Source organism: Artemia franciscana, chromosome 6 (genome assembly GCF_032884065.1).
Source record: "Artemia franciscana chromosome 6, ASM3288406v1, whole genome shotgun sequence".
NCBI classification, from domain to species: Eukaryota; Metazoa; Arthropoda; class Branchiopoda; order Anostraca; family Artemiidae; genus Artemia; species Artemia franciscana.
This window is the reverse complement of record NC_088868.1, coordinates 17371407-17392743: the sequence shown is the minus strand read 5'-3', so window position 1 is coordinate 17392743 and position 21337 is coordinate 17371407. Positions and strand designations below refer to the sequence as shown.

The 21337-nt window shown below is 36.4% G+C and overlaps 1 protein-coding gene across 1 annotated transcript in view; it reads right to left on the bottom strand.

Moving 5' to 3' along the window:
- LOC136028121 (neuromedin-K receptor-like) overlaps window positions 1-21337 on the bottom strand; it is a 114356-nt gene that overhangs the window by 42145 nt on the left and 50874 nt on the right. The gene's annotated exons all lie outside the window — the stretch shown is intronic.

Sequence of the window (21337 nt, the reverse complement as noted above, 5' to 3'; positions counted from 1 at the left end):
TTAAATTGGTTAATTCTAAGTGGGATTGGCATAACCATGTACGGACAAAGTTCCAAGTTTGGTGACAGGACCAAACAGAAACATGCAGAATATATGGAGCAAACCAAACTTCAGATAAATGCACGCAAAAATAAAACACGGGTACAAAATAATAGACAGTGGTAGGCTAATGAAAACTGGAAGGACTGACAACCCCCAACCCCCACCCCAGATAGGTAAAACTGCCAGTCAACAGCGACTTGGTATGCGTATTTACCGTTTCATGGCTCTTCAGCCAGGAAGTGCAATGGGGGGCCGGGGGCCAGTCATCCTGTGCTTTCGCACATCCTTGCTGACAATACAAGCATAAACAATGCAAATAACTAATTTCAATCATAGTTTTAAATAATGGAAATTTCTGGAAGTTTGGAATGACAAGTAGGATAAAATTATCATTATTCAGTATGCGTGAAAACGATCTGGTTAGAACTGATCAGGACTGGTTCACAATTTAAAGTCAACCAACAATTAAATTTAAAAAAAAGTAAATTAGAAATATTCCTCACGTAAAAGAATAATACAAAGTAAAACTGCTACAAACGTTAAGGGCAGCGCTCTAGCGCTGCCTAAGGAAAGAGCCAAATGCCTTCATTGTATGGTTTTCTTTTCACCTGGCCGTTTCGTGTCGAAGAAGTGGTCATAGGAATTTCCAATTGGGCTGATTCAATTCAAAATAGAAATTTCTAGTGTCCTTTACAAGAGTTAATAGTGACTGAGGGCAAAAGCCCCGTTTTGCTATATACAGCCCCCCGTAACTACACAGGCAGGATTACCAACCGATGAAACAACAAATCACTAGATTCCTTAAAAAATAATCACTAAATTGGCAAAAATCACTAGATTCTTGAGAAAAGTCACTAAATTAGTGACAAAAACACTAAAATTGTTATTAGCTTTTTCAATAAACAACGTGTTTTGGCAGTTTAAAATTGCCGGTTTTAGTTGTTTTTAGGCTTTTAGTACTCTTTGATCAATATGATTTAATTGTTTCTTTATTATATCAACGCACGGCACCAATAAGAGTGTGATGCAATAATCCCTCTAAATTCCGAAGAAAGAATACATTTATTTTGGTAAACAGTGCTATTTTTTTCAATGCCCTCTTTGCCCCTTAAAAATAATCGAAAAAAATCCTTGCCCCACAGCCCACATTTGACTGAATTGGTGTACTCGGTTGATTTTCTCAATCTGTAAATGTTGGCTTGGTTAAAGGTTGTTTAATTAAAACATATATATATATATATATATATATATATATATATATATATATATATATATATATATATATATATATATATATATATATATATATATATATATATATATATATATATGTATATATATATATGTAAATTTTTGCTTGTCCATTTAAACCCAGATTTTGTCATACACAATAAAAAACCATTTTTTCCCTCTAGTTAAGCTGGTACAATTGCCGAAACACCAACGAGGATTTTAAAAATATCTACAAAACTGATAAGAAAATAAACTGCAAATGTTTATCTTTTTGTCAAAATTTTATCACGAAAATTAACAAAAGAATTAAAAACAGAACATTAAACTTGCATTCAAAGCCAACCTTTCTATAAGATTTGTGTGAAATGCAAGACCTATTATAACCTAACACCTATATACCTTACTAGTTGGTGGGGGCGCTTCGCGCCCCCCCAAGCCCCCCCGCGCGCGTAAGTCGTTACGCGCCATAATAGCTACGCGCCATTGTAGTTGTGTCCCTATGTCCCACCTGTGAATATAGATATATATATATATATATATATATATATATATATATATATATATATATATATATATATATATATATGGTTTTAACTACGTAAAACTTGCGAATATACAACATTCTTTGCTGTCCCATTGTCTTTGCATATAAATAGATTGTCAGGTTTACCGACTCTTGAACATGCAACATATAATGGTCCATGGGAAAACAATCTGTATTCAGATCTATACCTCATGATTCTAATGATTGCCCTTGAGCTTTGTTGATGGTGATTGCTAATCGACCATTCCCTGTCCCGGTGTCCCGGTCGTCATTTATATCCCCCTGTTTCCCCCGGTGTCCCCGTTGTAGTTGTGTCCCTGTGTCCCGGTCGTCATTTATATTCCCTGTGTCCCGGTCGTCATTTGTATCCCGGTGTCCCGGTCTGTATATACATTCGTTTTTTAGTTTTGTTTTTCTCCTTTATTTTTTTCCTTTTTTTTTCTTTTTTAGCTTATTTAGATTTTTAGATTTTTTAGTTTTTTTATTAGTTTTTAGTTTTTTTTTCTTTTTAGTTTTTTTGTCCCGGTCGTCATTTATATCCCCCTGTTTCCCCCGGTGTCCCCGTTGTAGTTGTGTCCCTGTGTCCCGGTCGTCATTTATATTCCCTGTGTCCCGGTCGTCATTTGTATCCCGGTGTACCGGTCTGTATATACATTCGTTTTTTAGTTTTGTTTTTCTCCTTTATTTTTTTCCTTTTTTTTTCTTTTTTAGTTTATTTAGATTTTTAGATTTTTTAGTTTTTTTATTAGTTTTTAGTTTTTTTTTCTTTTTAGTTTTTTTGTAGTTTTTACCTTCTTTTTAGTTTTGTTAATTTTTTTTTTACTTATGTCCTGGTCGTCATTTATACTCCCTGTGTCCCGGTGCTTTGTTGATTGCTAATCGAACATTCCTTTTGTCCTGGTCGCTTTCTCTTTGAGTGTCGTCATTTATTTTTTTCTTTTTTAGTTCTTTTAGTTTTTACCTTTTTTAGTTTTTTTTAGTTTTTTAGATGAAAATTTTTTTTAGTTTTTTCCTTTTTTTCTTTTTAGTTTTTTATTGGTTTTTACCTTTATTTTAGCTTATTTTTCAGTTTTTTCCTTTTTTTTATTTATTTTTTATTTTTTTTAGTTTTTTACCTTTTTTTAGTTTTTTTAGTTTTTTTAGTTTTTTAGCTTTTTTACTTTTTTTATTATTTTTTTGTTTTTTTTTGTAGTTTTTGCCTTTTTTTAGTTTTTTCAGTTTTTTTTTTAGTTTTTTATTGGTTTTTACCTTTATTTTAGCTTATTTTTCAGTTTTTTCCTTTTTTTTAGTTTTTTTTTAGTTTTTAGTTTTTTTAGTTTTTTACCTTTTTTTAGTTTTTTTAATTTTTTTAGTTTTTTAGCTTTTTTATTTTTTTTATTAGTTTTTAGTTTTTTTTGTAGTTTTTGCCTTTTTTTAGTTTTTTTAGTTTTTTAGCTTTTTTATTAGTTTTTAGTTTTTTTTGTAGTTTTTGCCTTTTTTTAGTTTTTTTAGTTTTTTAGCTTTTTTAGTTTTTTTTATTAGTTTTTAGTTTTTTTTGTTGTTTTTTGCCTTTTTTTTAGTTTTTTCAGTTTTGACGTCACCTGATCCAGTTTTTTCAGGTGACGTCACCTGATCCATCCACAGATCCACAGACAACTTATTTTTATATATATAGATAACCTATTAAGTTGTGTGAATAGAATACCTTATCCTTGTAGAAAACATTATGTAGGGAGAAACAAACAAATTTTAGAACAAACTCCAACAGCATGAAATTCCGATATACTATTTTCTTAAAGTACAGTTTTAAGAAAAAATTCAGAAACTTCTGATTTAGCTGCGTGGAACGTTCTTTTGATCTTCCACACCTTAATTTTACGTTTGAAGAAGCAAAACTAATTAATAATCGTATTTTCCTATTATAAAGCTTTTGTGAAATTACAGAAATTAAATTAAAAAAACATGTATAACGGAATTTGTACAAATAGAGACAAATGTCAATATAGATTAAATGATTTATAATAGTTTAATAAGGATGACAGGCTATAGCTTCATATATCTTTAATAGTATTAATTAAAAACAAGAGCTAAGAGCTCATATGGCACTTGTGACGAGGCAAGAAGAGCTAAGAGCCAAGAGATCATATGGTATGAGCTCTAGCAAAATTCTATGAATCAATAGATTCATTAAAAGGAAAATAAGAGGCTTAATGCCGGTCAGGATTTAAAATAAGAGCTCTGAGTCACGATGTCCTTCTAAATATCAAAATTCATTAAGATCTGACCACCCACTCGTATGTTATAAATACCTAATTTTTCTAATTTTTCCTCTCCCTTTAGCCCCCCAGATGGTCGAATCTGGGAAAACGACTTTATCAAGTCAATTTGTGCAGCTCCCTGACACGCCTACCAATTTTCATCGTCCTAGCACGTCCAGAAGCACCAAACTCGCCAAATCACTTAACCCCTCCCCCCAACTCCCCCAAAGTGAGCGAAACCAGTACGGTTCCGTCAATCACGTATCAATGACATTTCCTTATTCTATCCACCAAGCTTCATCCCGATTCCTCCACTCCAAGTGTTTTCCAAGATTTCCCCCTCCAACTCCCCCCAATGTCAAAGGATCTGGTCGGGATTTGAAATAAGAGCTCTGAGACATGAATTCCTTTTAAATATCAAATTTCACTAGGATCAGATAACCTATTCGTAAAATAAAAATACCCCAATTTTCACGTTTTTCAAGAATTCCGGTTTACCCCTCCAACTCCCCCCAATGTCACAGGATTTTGTCGGAATTTGAAATTAGAGCTTTAAAGCTTAAGACCCTTCTAAATATCAAATTTCATTACGATCTGGTCACCCTTTCGTAAGTTACAAATACCTCAATTTTCAAAATTACCCCCCCCCCCCCCAACTCCACCAAAGAGAGTAGATCCGGTCCGACTATGTCAGTCACGTGTCTTAGACAGGTTTTTATTCTTCCCATCCAGTTCCATCCTGATCTCACCGGATTAAGTATTTTCTAAGATTTCCGGTTCCCCTCAACTGCCCCCCCCAATAACGCTGGATACGGTTGAGATTTAAAATAAGAGATCTGGGTCACGACATCCTTCTAAATAGGAAGTTTCGTGAAGGTCCGATCGCTCTTTCGTAAGTTAAAAATATGTCATTTTTTCTAATTTTTCAGAATTACCACCCCCCCCCAATGGATCGGATCCGTTCCAATTATGTAAATCACGTATCTAAGACTTCTGATTATTTTCCCCATCAAGTTTCTTCGCGATCCCTCCAATCTAAGCTTTTTCCATGATTTTAGTTTCCCCATCCCAAACTCCCCCCAATGTCACCAGATCCGGTCGGGACTTAAAATAGGCGCTTTGAGACACGATATCCTTCTAAATATCAAATTTCATTGAGATCCGATCACCTGTTCGTAAGTTAAAAATACCTCATTTTTCAAATTTTTCAGAATTAACCCCCCCCCCCAACTACCCCAAAGAGAGTGGATCCGTTATGGTTATGTCAATTATGTATCTAGGACTTGTGATTATATTTCCCACCAAGTTTCATCCCGATCCCTCCACTCTAAGTGTTTTCCAAGCTTTAGGTTTCCCCCTCCCAACTCCCCCATGTCACCAGATCCGGTCGGGATTTAAAACAAGAGCTGTGAGACACGATATATTTTGAAACATCAAATTTCATTGAGATCTGAAAACTCGTTCGTAAGTTAAAAATACCTCATTTTTTTATTTTTTCAGAATTAACCCCCCTCCCCCCACAACTACCCCAAAGAGAGCAAATCCGTTCCGTTTATGTCAATCATGTATCTAGGACTTGGGCTTATTTTTACCACCAAGTTTCATCCTGATTCCTCCACTCTAAGTGTTTTCCAAGTTTTAGGTTTCCCCCTCCCAACTCCCACCCAATGTCACCAGATCTGTTCGGGATTTCAAATAAGAGCTCTGAAACACGATATCCTTCTAAGTATCAAATTTCATTGAGATCCGATCACCAGTTCGTAAGTTAATTAACCCTCCCCCAAATACCCCAGAATTAACCCTCCCCCAAATACCCCAAAGAGAGCGGATGTTCCGGTTATATCAATGATGTATCTAGGACTTGTTCTTATTTTCCCACCAAGTTTCATCCCGATCCTTCCACTCTAAGTGCTTTCCAAGATTTTAGGTTTCCCCTCCTAACTCCCCTTCCAATGTCACCAGATCCGGTCGGGATTTAAAGTAAGAGCTCTGAGACACGATATTCTTCTAAATATCAAATTTCAATGAAATTCGATCACCTGTTCGTAAGTTAAAAATACCTCATTTTTTCTAATTTTTCAGAATTAACCACCCCCCCCCTAACTACCCCAGAGAGAGCGGATCCGTTCCGGTTATATCAATCATGTATCTAGGACTTGTGCTTATTTTTCCCACCAAATTTCATCCCGATCCCTCCACTCTAAGTGTTTTCCAAGTTTTAGGTTTCCCCCTTCCAACTCCCCCTAATGTCACCAGATCCAGTCGGGATTTAAAATAAGAGCTCTGAGACACGATATCCTTCTAAATATCGAAATTCATTGAGATCCGATCACCCGTTCGTAAGTTAAAAACATCTCATTTTTTCTAATTTTTCAGAAATAACCCCCCCCCCCCTCCAACAACCCCAAATAGAGTGGATCCGTTCTGGTTATGTCAATCATGTATCCAGGACTTGTGCTTATTTTTCCCACTAAGTTTCAACCCGATCCCTCCACTCTAAGTGTTTTCCAAGTTTTAGGTTTTCCCCTCCCAACTACCCCCCCCCCTATGTCACCAGATCTGTTCAGGATTTAAAATAAGAGCTCTGAGATACGATATCCTTCTAAACATCAAATTTCATTGAGATCCGATCACCCGTTCGTAAGTTAAAAATACCTCATTTTTTCTATTTTTTCCGAATTATAGGGCCCCCCACTACCCCCCAGATGGTCGAATTGGAAAAACGACTATTTCTAATTTAATCTGGTCCGGTCCCTGATACGCCTGCCAAATTTCATCGTCCTAGCTTAAATGGAAGTGCCTAAAGTAGCAAAACCAGGACCGACAGACCGATAGAATTTGCGATTGCTATATGCCACTTGGTTAATACCAAGTGCCATAAAAAAAATTCCGAAGGAGAGGTTTTTTAAAAAAGTAAAGGTGATATCAAACTTAAGATTAGCAGGAATATTTTCTATAATAATGCAATCAGAACGACCAGAAATAACAGTTAAGAATAAATGACACCCAAAAAGAACAGAAGTTATATAGAAAATCACAGCAGTAGTGACGGCCCTCTGCTTCCCAGCAGACAGATAGGGAGTATACTATTGGAGCTACTAGTCCTTCAAGACGTTATTACGCACACTTGGGTCTTGCGCAGTGATATAGCGCACATGTAACGGTATAGTACACCTGTATGTTACTTAATAGGGTTTGTTTCCTTCAGGATTTCTTTGGCTGTAACATAATAGAGGCTTGTTTATCTTGGGATTTCTTTGGTTGTTACGTAACAGGGTTTGGTTACTTTTGGCTGTTACGTAAGAGGGAAATTTTTCTTCAAGATGCTGGTGTCTGTTACGTAATTGTTTTTTTCTTTGATTGTTTAAAAACCCGCACGGGCCAGGAAAAACCTCCAGGGCCCCACCAAATCATGATTTCCTTGGTTGTTATGTAATAGGACTTGTTAGAATCCCCTAACCAAGATGCAAACGTACGCGTTGTATGATAGTCTTTTGTTTGATTGTTCAAAAACCCCGCGAGGGCTAGTAAAAACCTTCAGGATCCCACAAATCATGACTTATTTGGTTGTTATGTAATAGAACTTGTTAGAGTCTGTTAGTCAAGCGGAAAGTCTCAGTTGTAAAACAAAATTTATCATGGTTCAATATTTCCATCTGAAGATGACGCAATCTTACGTGACTGGTTTTGGTTCTGATAAGCCTTTATAATCCAGCAAAAACTGGTTTTGAAGGTCAACAACGTGACATGTAAGATTTTAGGGTTCACTCACCTCAGTATTGAAAAATAGTTCAGTGCGTCAACATCGTGGATATTATTCTTGGCATATTCTTTAGTAATAAATCCTTTTACTCTATTGGTTATTGAAGGCGCTATCAATGGTGAAAGGAAACAACGAGTACCTAGAGTAGCAGTAGAAAATGCAGGGGGTTGGCGGCTAACCTTTAAATGGGACGAGATGTTTGCCCGATGTGCAATATCACTAAGCAAATTCTAGTCGGAAAAACAGTTATGCTTTGCAGCAAAGTTGAATATAATGTACAGACAAAGATTAGGAGACGGATTAAATGCATTAATAAAATAAAACGAAGACAATAATCTGAATCAATGTATAAGGAATGAGTGAGTTTGCTGCTAGCGAGAAATAATGTTCATTCTATATTGGTCTATAATCAGTAGTGTGAGTGTCAGGATTAAAAATTGACTGGATTCGAGAAAAAATTTTACAGAATCTAGTGACTTTTGAAAAATGTTCGATTCTAGGTGATGATTTTCAAGAGTTATTTCTTCAAAGGAAGATATTTTCTCAGATAATTCTAAACGATATAATGAGAAATGATTCTCCATCTTTGGATTATTGTATAAGACTTTTACATCGTGGCCCGAATGCATTTACCCACTTTATCGACATATTGATTGAAACAAAGCAAAATGATTTTGTGGATTTGCTTTTGAGCACTGGCTAGAAATTCGTTTAAGACAGCTATTTTTGAAAGCAACAACAAATAAGTCGAATTTTTAAATCCTGTATAAACAGATTTAATTAATCTGATGTGTAACGTCACTCAATTACTCCTCCTTTTAATGGTCGCAAATTCATTTTAATGGTCGCAAAACAGTTTCTTTTTGGCATTGAGAAAGTCAACATTGAAAAAATGTTTTACACATATCCATTATTTTTGTAAACATTATGCAGCTGGTCGTCCTGTGAGAATTGTACTATTATTGATGACTATAACGAAAAGCGTAGATTATGCAATCCATGTAAATTGCATATGCTGTACAAAATTAAGACTGTAATCCCTGTCTTGAAGAGATTTGCGACTCTCATACTAGTAGTTTTCTATGCTTCAATTGTCACTATGATAAATGTGACCAATAGGAGAGTACTCACCCTGGCATGATTAAAAAACCCTAAACGTAATTTCAGTTTATTTTTAAGAGACTGGTATCGTCGTGGTTTCAAATTTTTTTGAGAGGAAGAACCTGAACAACGGTTTACATAATAGAGATATTTTTCTTTGATTCTTTAAAAAACCTACGAGGACGATGAAAAAATCTTTAGGGCCCCTCACGTAGAGACATGGTCCAGAATGATCATAACCTAATATTTTGCTGCTCCACACACACATAGCCTTGCACAGAGAGTGAGAGAGACAATAAGCATACAAACACACAGATTCAGACATAAAAACAGACAAAGACAGACACTGGGACAAGCTAACACCCGTCCAGACATACAGGCAGAGAGAGTGAGGGATACAAAACATATACAAACACACAGATTCAAACATACAAACAGACAAAGAAAGACACTGGGACAAGCAAACTTCCGCCCAGACACACAGGCAGAGAGAATGAAAGAGACAAAAATACATACAAACACAAAGATTCAGACATACAGACAGACAAAGAGAGACACTGGGACAAGCACACACGCGCCCAGACACACAGGTAAAGAGAGTGATTGAGACAAAACACAGACAAACATATAGATCTGGATATTACTCAATCACCACTTCAATTTTCATCGCTTAAAGTTAGGCCGGGAAAGGGGGTATCCCACAGGTACAACCGAAAGGTTATATTTTACTTATACTCCAAAAACCTTAACCTATCCTACTTCATTAGATACCCTCGTCAAAATAGGAGACGAATGATCCTAAATAAAAAAAAAACTCCTAGAGAAATCTCCAAAACCCTAAATGTAAACTCTGGAAAAATATGAAGGCGTAGTAAACTTTAAGAAACTTACTATTATCTTGAGCGTAAAAGAATGGGCTGCTTGAAAAAAGGGCACAAACAAAAACTGTAGCCTCTGAGCGAGGCTTGTCTCTTTGACCTCCTGAATGATGAGAGCAGTTCTGACCAAGGCCATAACTGCGAAATTCCCGACAATCAATGAGCCGTTAAAAAAATGCGGAAAAAAATAGGCAACCCAGTTTGAGTGGTCATCTTGGCTTGCGGATGAGTCACTATCTAGTTGACTTTTTCTGTATATCTTTGAATTCCTTTGAATCATGATAGGACATCATACCTTTTCCCAGACTTTCCCAATCCAACATCATCTTCAATGCTACCTGACTATTCCAAAACCGGCTGTAGTCCTTCTAGCTGCGTGAAATGGTGATGTCTGTTAGTGAAGCCTGATTCTTCAAATTACGTTTCTTTCTTGAAGTTCCTTTTTCTCTTCTAATTTTTCCCACTTTTTCCGTCAAGCAAAATAAGTTCTAAGCAAATGGAAGTTGTACGCCGGTGTCTCCTATTCCAGACTTGATTTTTAAATCGTAGTTCTGTTTCGCAGCTCTTATCTATTTTGCTTCTGTTTACTTTGCCAAAGAAATGAGTGAGTCGTCACTGAATGGAGACTGGATCTTCGCAATGACTTTTTCGTATTGAACTCTAATTTTCAAATTTTTTGAGGAAAAGCACACACCCTAAACTTATTTTTAACATTCTCTGACACATTGAGTGCTTCATCTGTACCTACTCCCATTGTCAACGAAGTAGTATGTGTTTTCTCCCTTAGACAAGATGGCCTGGCCGCTTCCTTCTCATAAACTCTTCTACAAAATGTGAAGTGTTGTCACTTTTAAAATTGGAGTTTTGATGCGTTTCAATTTCCCAAAATTGATCCCTACGAAAATTATCATTCCGATCCGATGGCGTATAATTTGCGTGTGATGAAAGATTACTCACCGAAATTCCCTGACAGGCTTTCATTAGTCCTTCTAGGGTTCTCAAAAAATCCTGGTGATATTTTTCATCGGCGTCCCTAAGGACCTTTATTGCCCTCTTGTATCTGTTTCACTTTATCTAGTAAAAATTTTCAAAGCTAGCTATGCAAGAACTACAGTCTGAGGGTGAGGCACTACTCTTAGAGCTTGGTCGTCTCTGTGAATCTGAAAATTAAGTATTTTCATGTTCAAATGGCATCATCTCCGTTAATTGACACAAGGAATACAAATCTCAAAAAACGTACTGTCTTTGTCCGTAATGCAACTTATCGTTCAATTATTTCAGAGAGGCCAACATAGTAATTACTACACTATAAAATAGTGATATGCAACACACTATTGAAGACTACTAACAATGCAATAATTCATATTCTGGATTTGCGTCAATTCCGTCACTGACGTAGCAAATCTTGATATTGTTTTCCCTTGGGAACAAATCTCCAGAATGTGAAATAAATATCAGAGCTTCCAATACATACATTTTCTAGGGGAAAAGCAAGCATAAATATACTTGGAAGCAAGAAAATCAACTTAATGAATTAACAGGACTAAGAATAGACAGGGCAAACCCGCCTGGTTTTGCAAAATTCAGTATCTGCACCATAGATATTAATTCATTAACCGCAAACAGCTGATTTTCACTAAATTGATGAAATCATAACCTTTAAATTGGCAGGTTACCCCTAAACGACGGGTTTCCCATCTTCTTTCAATTCACCGCCAATTCCCCATAATTTGTCAAAGTACTCTTCTAGCTGAAGATTTTATTACTTGGTCTGTTAAATTCACGAGTTTTAATTAACGAGCGATATCCTTGAAAATATGTTACTAACCTTTATCTCCTTTCAGTTCATTAGCTTTTGTCGTACGCGTGAAAATTTCACTATTTTTCTAACTTTAAAAACATATAAATCGCCCAGAAAACCTTTTTTTTTATAATTAAAGCACATAATTTCTCGTGTCTATTCACTCAACTCCGTGGGTAGTGGATCCATTATTTACTATTTCATAAATCCCACTAGCTACGACGTTTTTGGTGCCATATTTCTTTTAATGTGTTAGTCCTAGATGCTGGCTAGGCACATTAAATTTTAAATCAGTCAAGGTTGTTTTTAATGTTATGGTTATTTGTGTAACTTATGTAGTTAATTGTTATAGGCTAATTTGGCCTGTATCTTCAGAAACGCAGGTTTGAATGCTGCCACCAGTGCTGAAGGCTTAAAGGGGGCCACAGTGACACCGGGTCTTAAACTTCTCCACAAATGCGAAACAACCTATAACAATTACGGCTTATATGTTTATCTCCGTATAACCTACAGAAAAAAACCTTCCTGAAACGATAAATCTTATTTTCCACGTCAATTCATCACGCTTAAACGTATACTTGTAGAGGGGGGTGACCCACATGCACAACCGTAGGGGTATCTGAGATTGGCCGTCAGTTAAAACTACTGAAAATCATTGTAAGAAACCTCTCAGTTTGCGAAAACACACTGTCACGGATTGGCAGTAACTTCTCACAAACTGAAAGGTTTCTTATAACGATTTTTATAGTTTTAAGCAGATTGTCGACCTCAGAACTGTCATTCGAAAGCTAAAAAGGAAAGCCGATGACAATGATTACACCTGCGAGATTGGATCTAATAGCCACGCCTAATATATGAATTTCCTGAAGAGGCTTTTTGTTTCATCTCCTGATAAGAGAACATTCGATAATTAAGATTTTGTCAACAAAGGACTTTTGTATTTATAACTATAATTGAAACATGGTTTAAACATTCATTTTAGCAGATATATTTAGAAATCATGAAATTGCTAACATACTTTGAGTAGTACAATATTTATTTGCATAAGGAGACAAAATCAACAGTTTAAGTCGGATTTTGAGCAAATTTGAATCCTCTAAGAATTGTAGTTGCTTAAACTAATTAGAGTAAAATGTGTATTAAAATTTTTATAATTCATTATAAAAAATACTTATAAATTGTAATAATAATATTCAAACACTATGTTAAGCAGACTGATGATTAAATGTACAACTATTTTCCTAGCAGCCTGTTTTGTTCAGATCTTAACAGTTAGGTTGACTTGCCCAAAGTAAGTCAGCAAAATTCCACTGACTTACAAAACAGGGGGGGGGGGCTCTGAGCCTTATTAAAAACTTCAAATATGAAATAAAGTTTTGATACAAATAAAGGAAGATTAGTACCATCTCTTTTTTTTGTTCCTAATTTATAATAAAGCCAAATCTATTCTCAAAAACAAAGTTTCTAATACGAAATTTTCTAGCTATTTAAAAAATTCTGAATTAAATTCTAAAGGTTTTTTTCAGCCGATGCTTCTTTTAAAAAAGGAGATAAAAGTTGTGCTTTAAGCATAAAAATCAAAAATCCCTGTTGCCTATTATGAAACCTTCTGACATTTTATTCATTTTTCTTCGTATGTATCTTAGAAAATCGAAAATTATAAGCCTTCTATCAAGGGATGGTGACGGGGCGGATAAACGAGTGAATCATCCCAAGCTACGCCAATCAAGTTGGGACGTAAGATCCATGAAAAATGAGACTATTCGCCAAGTCACGGCCTATGAAGTGAGTAAATGTAAGCCAGACGCTGTCTACCATTCCGAGACAATGATTGGAGGTCTTTAGTCCAAAGATACAATCATAGCAGAATCAAACAAGAAATATCGATTTATCAGCTCTGGAGTAGAGGATGGATACGGAGTTCATGGATTGGGAGTTCAAAATACCCGTGCCATTAGGGGAAGTTGTGCTGGATCCAGAGCAGGCAGCTATCTTACCCTTGTGGGAGCAAACATCTTTTTCCATTTTAGCACGAGGAAGAAGCAGGCACCAAACAGAAGATTAAACATGAGAAAATTTGATTCTGATCACAAAAAACATGAGCTTTGTCTTCAGCTCCAAACAGATACGATGCCCTACCCACTGATGTACAAGACACTGAAAAATTGTGATGGCAGTATTGTGTATTTTATTGTATATTTTGTATATATTATTTATGTAAAAGAAAGCTGTAATGACGCAAAAGTTTTTTTGTTCTATAATTTTTATTAAATAATGATGATTAGTTGTCTTAAATGATTATTAATTTTCATCATTCTCCTTTTGAGGATAAATGAATTTTTTTTTGTGTGGGAGACATGAAGGACAAACTACCATATGGAAAAGATTTAAAATCGTAAGAAAGGCCACCGCGAGAAGGTCCTCCTGTGTTTGAAGGACGTCTTTTATTCCGAGAATGGCAATTTATTTTTTAAAGTTGTTTTTTTGTAGCATATGGTGGTTTGAAGTGTATCCAGTATGGCTGCTATTTAATCTTTCCAAAAAGGTGTGTAGGTGACGCCTAAGGCTTAAAGTAAATTGTTGTTAAAGCTGTCGTCGCTGAGAGGAGTGGGGGTCGCTTTAAATAAAAAAAGGCCACCGCGAGAATGTCCTCCTGTGTTTGAAGGACGCCTTTTATTACGAGAAAGGCAATTTATTTTTTTATAAAATGTTTTTTTTTGTAGCATATGGTGGTTTGAAGTGTGTCCAGTTCGGCTGCTATTTAATCTTTTCAAAAAGGAGTGTAGGTGACGCCTAAGGCTTAAAGTAAAATTTTGTTAAACCTGTCGTCGCTGAGAGGAGTGGGGGTGGCTTTAAATAAAAAAAAAACCTGAAAAAAGAAGCTAGGATGCGCAAATCATAGAGGGATATCCCTCGTTGACACTGCAGCTAAATTATTTGTAGCCATTCTACTACGTAGATTCCAATTAGTGAGATATAAGTGAACACTGGAAAACCTTTTGGATTCCGGTCTGGTAGGGGGTGTTCGGATTAGATTTTGCCCCTTGTTTGATGATACAACAATACAAAAGGTACAACCTGCCCCTTATCAACATATTCTTAAACTGTGTTGTCACCTTTGATTCAGTTGAACAACAAACCTTGTGGAAGGTTCTCCGTGAAGATGGCATGACCTACGATTTCCTTAACAACTTGGAAGCTTGTTACGAAGTATATGTGTTCTGATTTAGAGTCTATGGGGAAAAGTCGTCATTGTTTGATGTGGAGTGGGGTGTCAAATAAGGCTGTAAACTCTTTCCGGTCCTCTTCCGGTCAGATGGTAGAAATATCAACTTGAAGGACTATGAATAAGCTGACAGTTTTCTTTATCTGGACTCTGAGGTGGACTAAAAGGTAGAATATGATTAATATGTCAAGAGAAGAATATCCAGAGCTCAAAACATCTTCGGGCTCTACGAAAAATTAGCTTGCGAATGAAGGTAATCATATAGAAGTCGACACTGAGGATCATTTTGGACAAATGCGAACATTTAGTTTCCAATCCCGAATTATTTTGGTGGACTTCGTCTTAAGGAGCACAGGAAAGGCACTTGGAGACCCCGGAATTAAATAGGGAGGAAAAACGCTCCTGGACTTAGATTATGCTGATGATTTAAGCATATTAGTTGAAAGTGTGAGCAAAATGAATGAACTTTTAGAGGTTTTGCGAGTTCAGGGTGCTAAAATAGGCTTGAAAATTAATGTTAAGAAGACTAAGTCACTAAGGCTAGGAATAAGTGAAGATGAACAGGTGACATTAGGTAACAAAAAGATTGATCAGGTTGGGAGCTTCAGTTACCTTGGTAGTATTATTAGTAAAGATGGTGGGAGCAGTGAAGGTGTTAAAAGTAGAATAGCTAAGGCTCAGGGTGTTTTTCCTCAGTTAAAAAAAAGTGTGGAAGAATAGAAAGATTAGTCTGCAAACCAAGATTAGAATATTGGAAGCTACAGTGATGACAGTGGTAAAATATGGCTCTGAAGAATGGGCGCTCCGAAAAGCAGATGAAAATTTACTAGATGTTTTCCTGAGAAATTGCCTACAGATTGTTTTGGGCAGTGCTGCAACAAGTACTCCAAATTTTTACTTAAGTATCAAGTATTACGTACTCATTGTTTTTTTACTTAAATATCAAGTAATAAGTACTTTCCTAATTCTTACTTAAGTATCAAATATCAAGTACTTGCCAAAATTGTACTTAAGTATTACTTCAAGTACTACTTCAAGTATTTATTCTATGTATGTATATTTCTGATATAAAGCCCATGCTACCTTTTTTTAAGGCCATTCTTAAGGCTTCTTAACCCCTTCCCTTGCCTGTAAAATGTCCCCTGTCATTCCTCTCTTGGAAATCTTAATCAAGAACCAGAATTTCCGTTTTATCGTTTCCCTTGTTCGGCTGGTACACACCCAATGAAGTCCAAGAAAATAATCTTAACCAATTTTCAACACAACGGCTTGACAGGAAAAGACTATCAAAACAATTATGTGGAGTCAAAAAACTCTTGATTGGATCAGACATATCATATGACAGGATTAACACAGTGCACGTAGAGTTGAACTTCTGGCGGTTAGTGTTCGATCAAATCTGGCACGTTCGAAAAAATACAGGGTTATTCTGAAACATGTGGGAATGATGGAAAAAATATTGAAAGTATTGTTTTCCATTGTTTGGCTGGTACACACCCAATGAAGTCCAAAAAATAATCTGAACCAATTTTCAACACAACGGCTTGAAAGCGAAAGACTTCCAAAACAATTAAGTGCAGTCAAAAAACTCCGGGTTGGATCAGACAGATCACATGACAGGATTAACACAGTGCACGTAGAGTTGAACTTCTGGTGATTAGTGTTCAGTCAAATCTGGCACGTTTGAAAAAAATACACGGTTATTCTGAAACATATGGGAATGTTTGGCTGGTTTTGGCTTGTTTGGCTGGTAGACACCCAACGAAGTCCAAAAAATAATCTGAACCAATTTTCAACACAACAGCTTGAAAGAAAAAGACTATCAAAACAATTAAGTGCAGTCAAAAAACTTCTGATTGGATCAGACAGATCACATGACAGGAATAAGACAGTGCCCATAGAGTAGAACTTCTGGCGATTAGCGTTAAGTCAAATCTGGCAGGTTTGAAAAAATACAGGGTTATTCTGAAACATGTCGGGATGGTGGAAAAAATATTGAAAATAGAAAAATAAACTTTGGATTTGCTTTAAAACAGATAAAAGGTAATAAATAGTTCATTCTCTGATTCAGTAAGTAAAAACCTTAGCAAAAAAAAAACTCAAATTTAAAAGTAAGGAACCAAGTGAGTCAGTTGCAGACTTTTTAATAAGAGAAATCAAAGCTCAGTAATCAAAAATCAAATGATGACATGTCTCGCCCTCGGAACCTTTACAAGGAAACTGCCTCAAGTTTTTAAGTTAAAGTTCAGACTCGCTATGAAAATGTATGGAACCTATATCCTTTGGCTAGTATTCACTCAAGCAAGCCGCATAATGTGTAGTCAATGCAGATGGTCGGTAAAACTCCCTACAAACATATATTAGAAAATCACGGACCTGCAGCAAGCCCGCTGATTGAGACGCATTCCATACGGCTGGTCAAACTGCAGAATGAATGAATGAACTTTATTATCCGTAAAAGTATAAAAAACACAAAGTAAAGAGTATTATAAATAAAAAAAAACGATAAACAGCAAGAAAAATAATTCAAACTAACAAAAGACAACATGGACTAATTAACCAGTATCAATATGGAAAAAAGGCTGCAGAGGGTTGTAAACGTGAATAAAGTAGATAGTCTTTTTACATAAATTAAATAAAAAAAAACAAGTTTTTTCAACTGAAAGTAAGGAGCGACATTAAAACTTAAAACGAACAGAAATTACTTCGTATATGAAAGGGGCTGCTTCATCATCAACGCCCCGCTCTTTAAGCTAAAGTTTCACTCTTTTTCTAAACTCTTCTAAAACAGTAAAAAACTTTAGCGTAAAGAGCATGTTTTGATTTTGGCTCTCTGCAAAGAAATAATTAAAACGAAATTTGTATATATATTTTTTTTGGCTAAATGGCTTTCTCTTAATTTTTATCGAATGATTTTGAGAAAAAAGAGCGGGGGAGGAAGCCTAGTTGCCCTCCAATTTTTTGGTTAATTAAAAAGCCAACTAGAACTTTTAATTTCTTACGAATCTTTTTATTAGTAAAAGTTATACGTAACTTATAAACTAGCTTACGTAAAGAATTTTTTATTCTCATGTTTTTATTACACATATGAGAGGGTTCGCCCCCTCGTCAGTACCTCTCTCTTTACACAAAATCTTAAATTTTGTCCCAATTCATTAAGAATGACCCCTGAATCACAAAAGCCGTAGAATAAATAGTTGACATTACTAAAAATACTTTAGCGTAAAGAGCGAGGTATTAGGAGGAGGTGAGCCCCTCATATGGGTAATAATTTTTGTTCGTTTTAAGTTTTAATGCTGCTCCTTACTTCCAGCTGAAATAAACTTTTTCGTATTTATTTTTTCATTGTTTTTTTTTAATAATGCTAGTAAATCCTGCGCTCCCTTCATGGAAATTTTCTTCCCCCATGACAAATTCCTAGATGGAAAGTTCCCCCAGTATATCCCCCTCTTCTCAACCCCTCCCTCCAACCAAAAAATCCTCCTGAAAACACCTGTGCACTTCCCAATAACCATTACTGTATGTAAGCACTGGTCAAAGTTTGTAAATTGTAGCCCCTCCCACGGGGACTGTGGAGGAGTAAGTCGTTTCCAAAGACATAGTTATAAGGTTTTTTGACTACGCTGAATAAAATGGCTATCTCAGAATTTTGATCCGTTGACTTTGGGAAAATAATTAGCGTGGGAGGGGGCCTAGGTGCCCTCCAATTTTTTTGGTCACTTAAAAAGGGCACTAGAACTTTTCATTTCCGTTAGAATGAGCCCTCTCGCAACATTCTAGGACAACTGGGTCGATACGATCACCCCTGGGAAAAAGAAAAAAGAAAAAAAACAAACAAATAAACACGCATCCGTGATCTGCCTTCTGGCAAAAAATACAAAATTCCACGTTTTTGTAGATAGGAGCTTGAAATTTCTACAGTAGGGTTCTCTGATACGCTGAATCTGATGGTGTAATTTTCATTAAGATTCTATTACTTTTAGGGGGTGTTTCCCCCTATTTTCTAAAATAACGCAAATTTTCTCAGGCTCGTAACTTTTGATGGGTAAGACTAAACTTGATGAAACTTGTATATTTAAAATCAGCATTAAAATGCGATTCTTTTGATGTAGGTATTGGTATCAAAATTCCATTTTTTAGAGTTTTGGTTACTATTGAGCCGGGTCGCTCCTTACTACAGTTCGTTACCACGAACTGTTTGATCATCACTGGAAGACCGAATCCAAGAAGGCATATCTATTAAACCAAATCGAGCAATTATTTTTCTGTTTTGGTGCCATCTAGGAAGCCAGAGGAGGAATTTGCAATATCTGAAATAAGCCGCACATAGAGTATGGAGATTTTTCTTACGAAACAGATGAGCCATGCCTGATAAAAACAAAAGCACAGGGGCACAATAAGCGTTATAAATCATGCACAAATCGTTGCGGTTGTAACGGCTTTTGTTTGGGGATATTTTTCCGTAAGCGATGCGTAGGTTTTTCCCGGCTTGATTCACTAGGGATGAAAAGGTAGTGGAAAGTGTTGGACCGAAACACAGACCAATCCAACTAACTAAAGAAGAACATGGCAGAATTGCAGTCCCAGCAACGGATGGAGCGAACACATAAGGGCTATTAAAACAAATAAACTCGTATTTAGACGCATTAACTGACAGTCCAATCTTAGATAGTTCATTGGTTAATATAGTAAAATTGGAAAGCAATCCACGGCGAGTCCGGGCAACAAGAAGAACTTCGTCTGTATATGCAACAGAAGACAAACCAATATTACCGTAAGAAACAGAACTTTTAAGGGAACGCAGGAACGATGCAAGCACACATTTAAAGACAATACGGCAGAAGTTGCAACCTATCTATTTCTAGCAGCAGTTTTCACACCATAAAGTGGCAAAAATCATGAGACTAAGTCGAAAATCTTCTGAGAAAAAAGAAATTAAATAAGAGCTAAGAGCTCTTATGGCACTTGTGACAAGGTCGGAAGAGCCAAGAGCTCATAAGGCATGAGTACTAGCAAAATTATAAGAATAGATAGATCAATTTAGAACAAAAATCAGAGGCTTAATGCTGGTCGGCATTTAAAATAAGAGCTCTAAGACACAAGGTCCATTTAAATATCAATATTCATTAAGATCCGATCACCCACTTGCAAGTTAAAAATACCTCATTTTTCTACTTTTTCCTCTACCTTCAGCCCTCCCCCAGATGGTTGAATCGGGGAAATCAACTTTATCAAGTCAATTTGTGCAGGTCCCTGACACGCCTACCAACTTTATTGTCCTAGCACATCCAGAAGTACCGAACTCGCCAAAGCACTGGACCCCCCTAACTACCCCAAAGAGAGTGGATCCAGTCTGGTTTCGTCAATCACGTATCTACGACATTTGCTTATTCTACCCACCTCGATCTCTCCACTCTAAGCGTTTTCCAAGATTTCCGGTTTCCCCCTCCAACTCTCCCCTAATGTCACCAGAACTGGTTGGGGTTTAAAATATGAGATCTGAGACATGAGTTCCTTCTTAATATCAAATTCAAAAATACCTCACGAACGGTCACCCGCTCTTAAGTTAAAAATACCTCAATTTTTGTAATTTTTCCGAATTAACAGCCTCTCCAACTCCCCCAAAGAGAGCGAATCCATTTCGGTTATGTCAATCACGTATCTAGGACTTCTGCTTATTCTTCCCACCAAGTTTTATCCTGATCACTCCACCCTAAGCGTTTTCCAAGATTCCCCCCCCCAAATCCCCCCCAATGACACTGGATCCGGTTGGGATTTAAAACATGAGATCTGAGTTACGAGGTTCTTCTAATATGAAATTTCATCCGATGAAATTCAAGATCCGATCACTCCTTTGTAAGTTAAAAATACCTCATTTTTTCTAATTTTTCAGAATTAACCCTCCCTCCAACTCCCCAAAAGAGAGTGAATTCGTTCTGTTTATGTCAATCACGTATCTAGGACTTGTGCTTATTTTTCCCACTAAGTTTCATCCCGATCCCTCCACTCTAAGCATTTTCCAAGATTTTAGGTTTCCCCCTCCAATGTCACCTGATTCGGTCGGAATTTAAAGTAAGAGCTATGAGACATGATATCCTTCTAAATCTCAAATTTAATTAAGATCCGATCTAATTTTTCCAAATTAACCGTCCTACCATCCCCCCCCAGATGGTCGAATCGGGGAAACAACTATTTCAAATTTAATCTGGTCTGGTCCCTGATACGCCTACCAAATTTCATCGTCCTAGCTTATCTGGAAGTGCCTAAACTAGCAAGACCGGGACTGACAGACCGACAGACCTACAGAATTTGCGATCACTGTATGTCACTTGGTAAATACCAAGTGCCATACAAAGTAATTTTTCTCTGGGGACGGAATATTTGGTTGAAGATTGGCTTTAGTATGACTTATCTTGGAAAAGGGTTATTTCCAGGCTTTGGGCAAGCCATGGGTGGAAGTAGTTATAGGCCATACTAAACTGAAGGAAAACTCGACTTTCTTAAAACTTGAA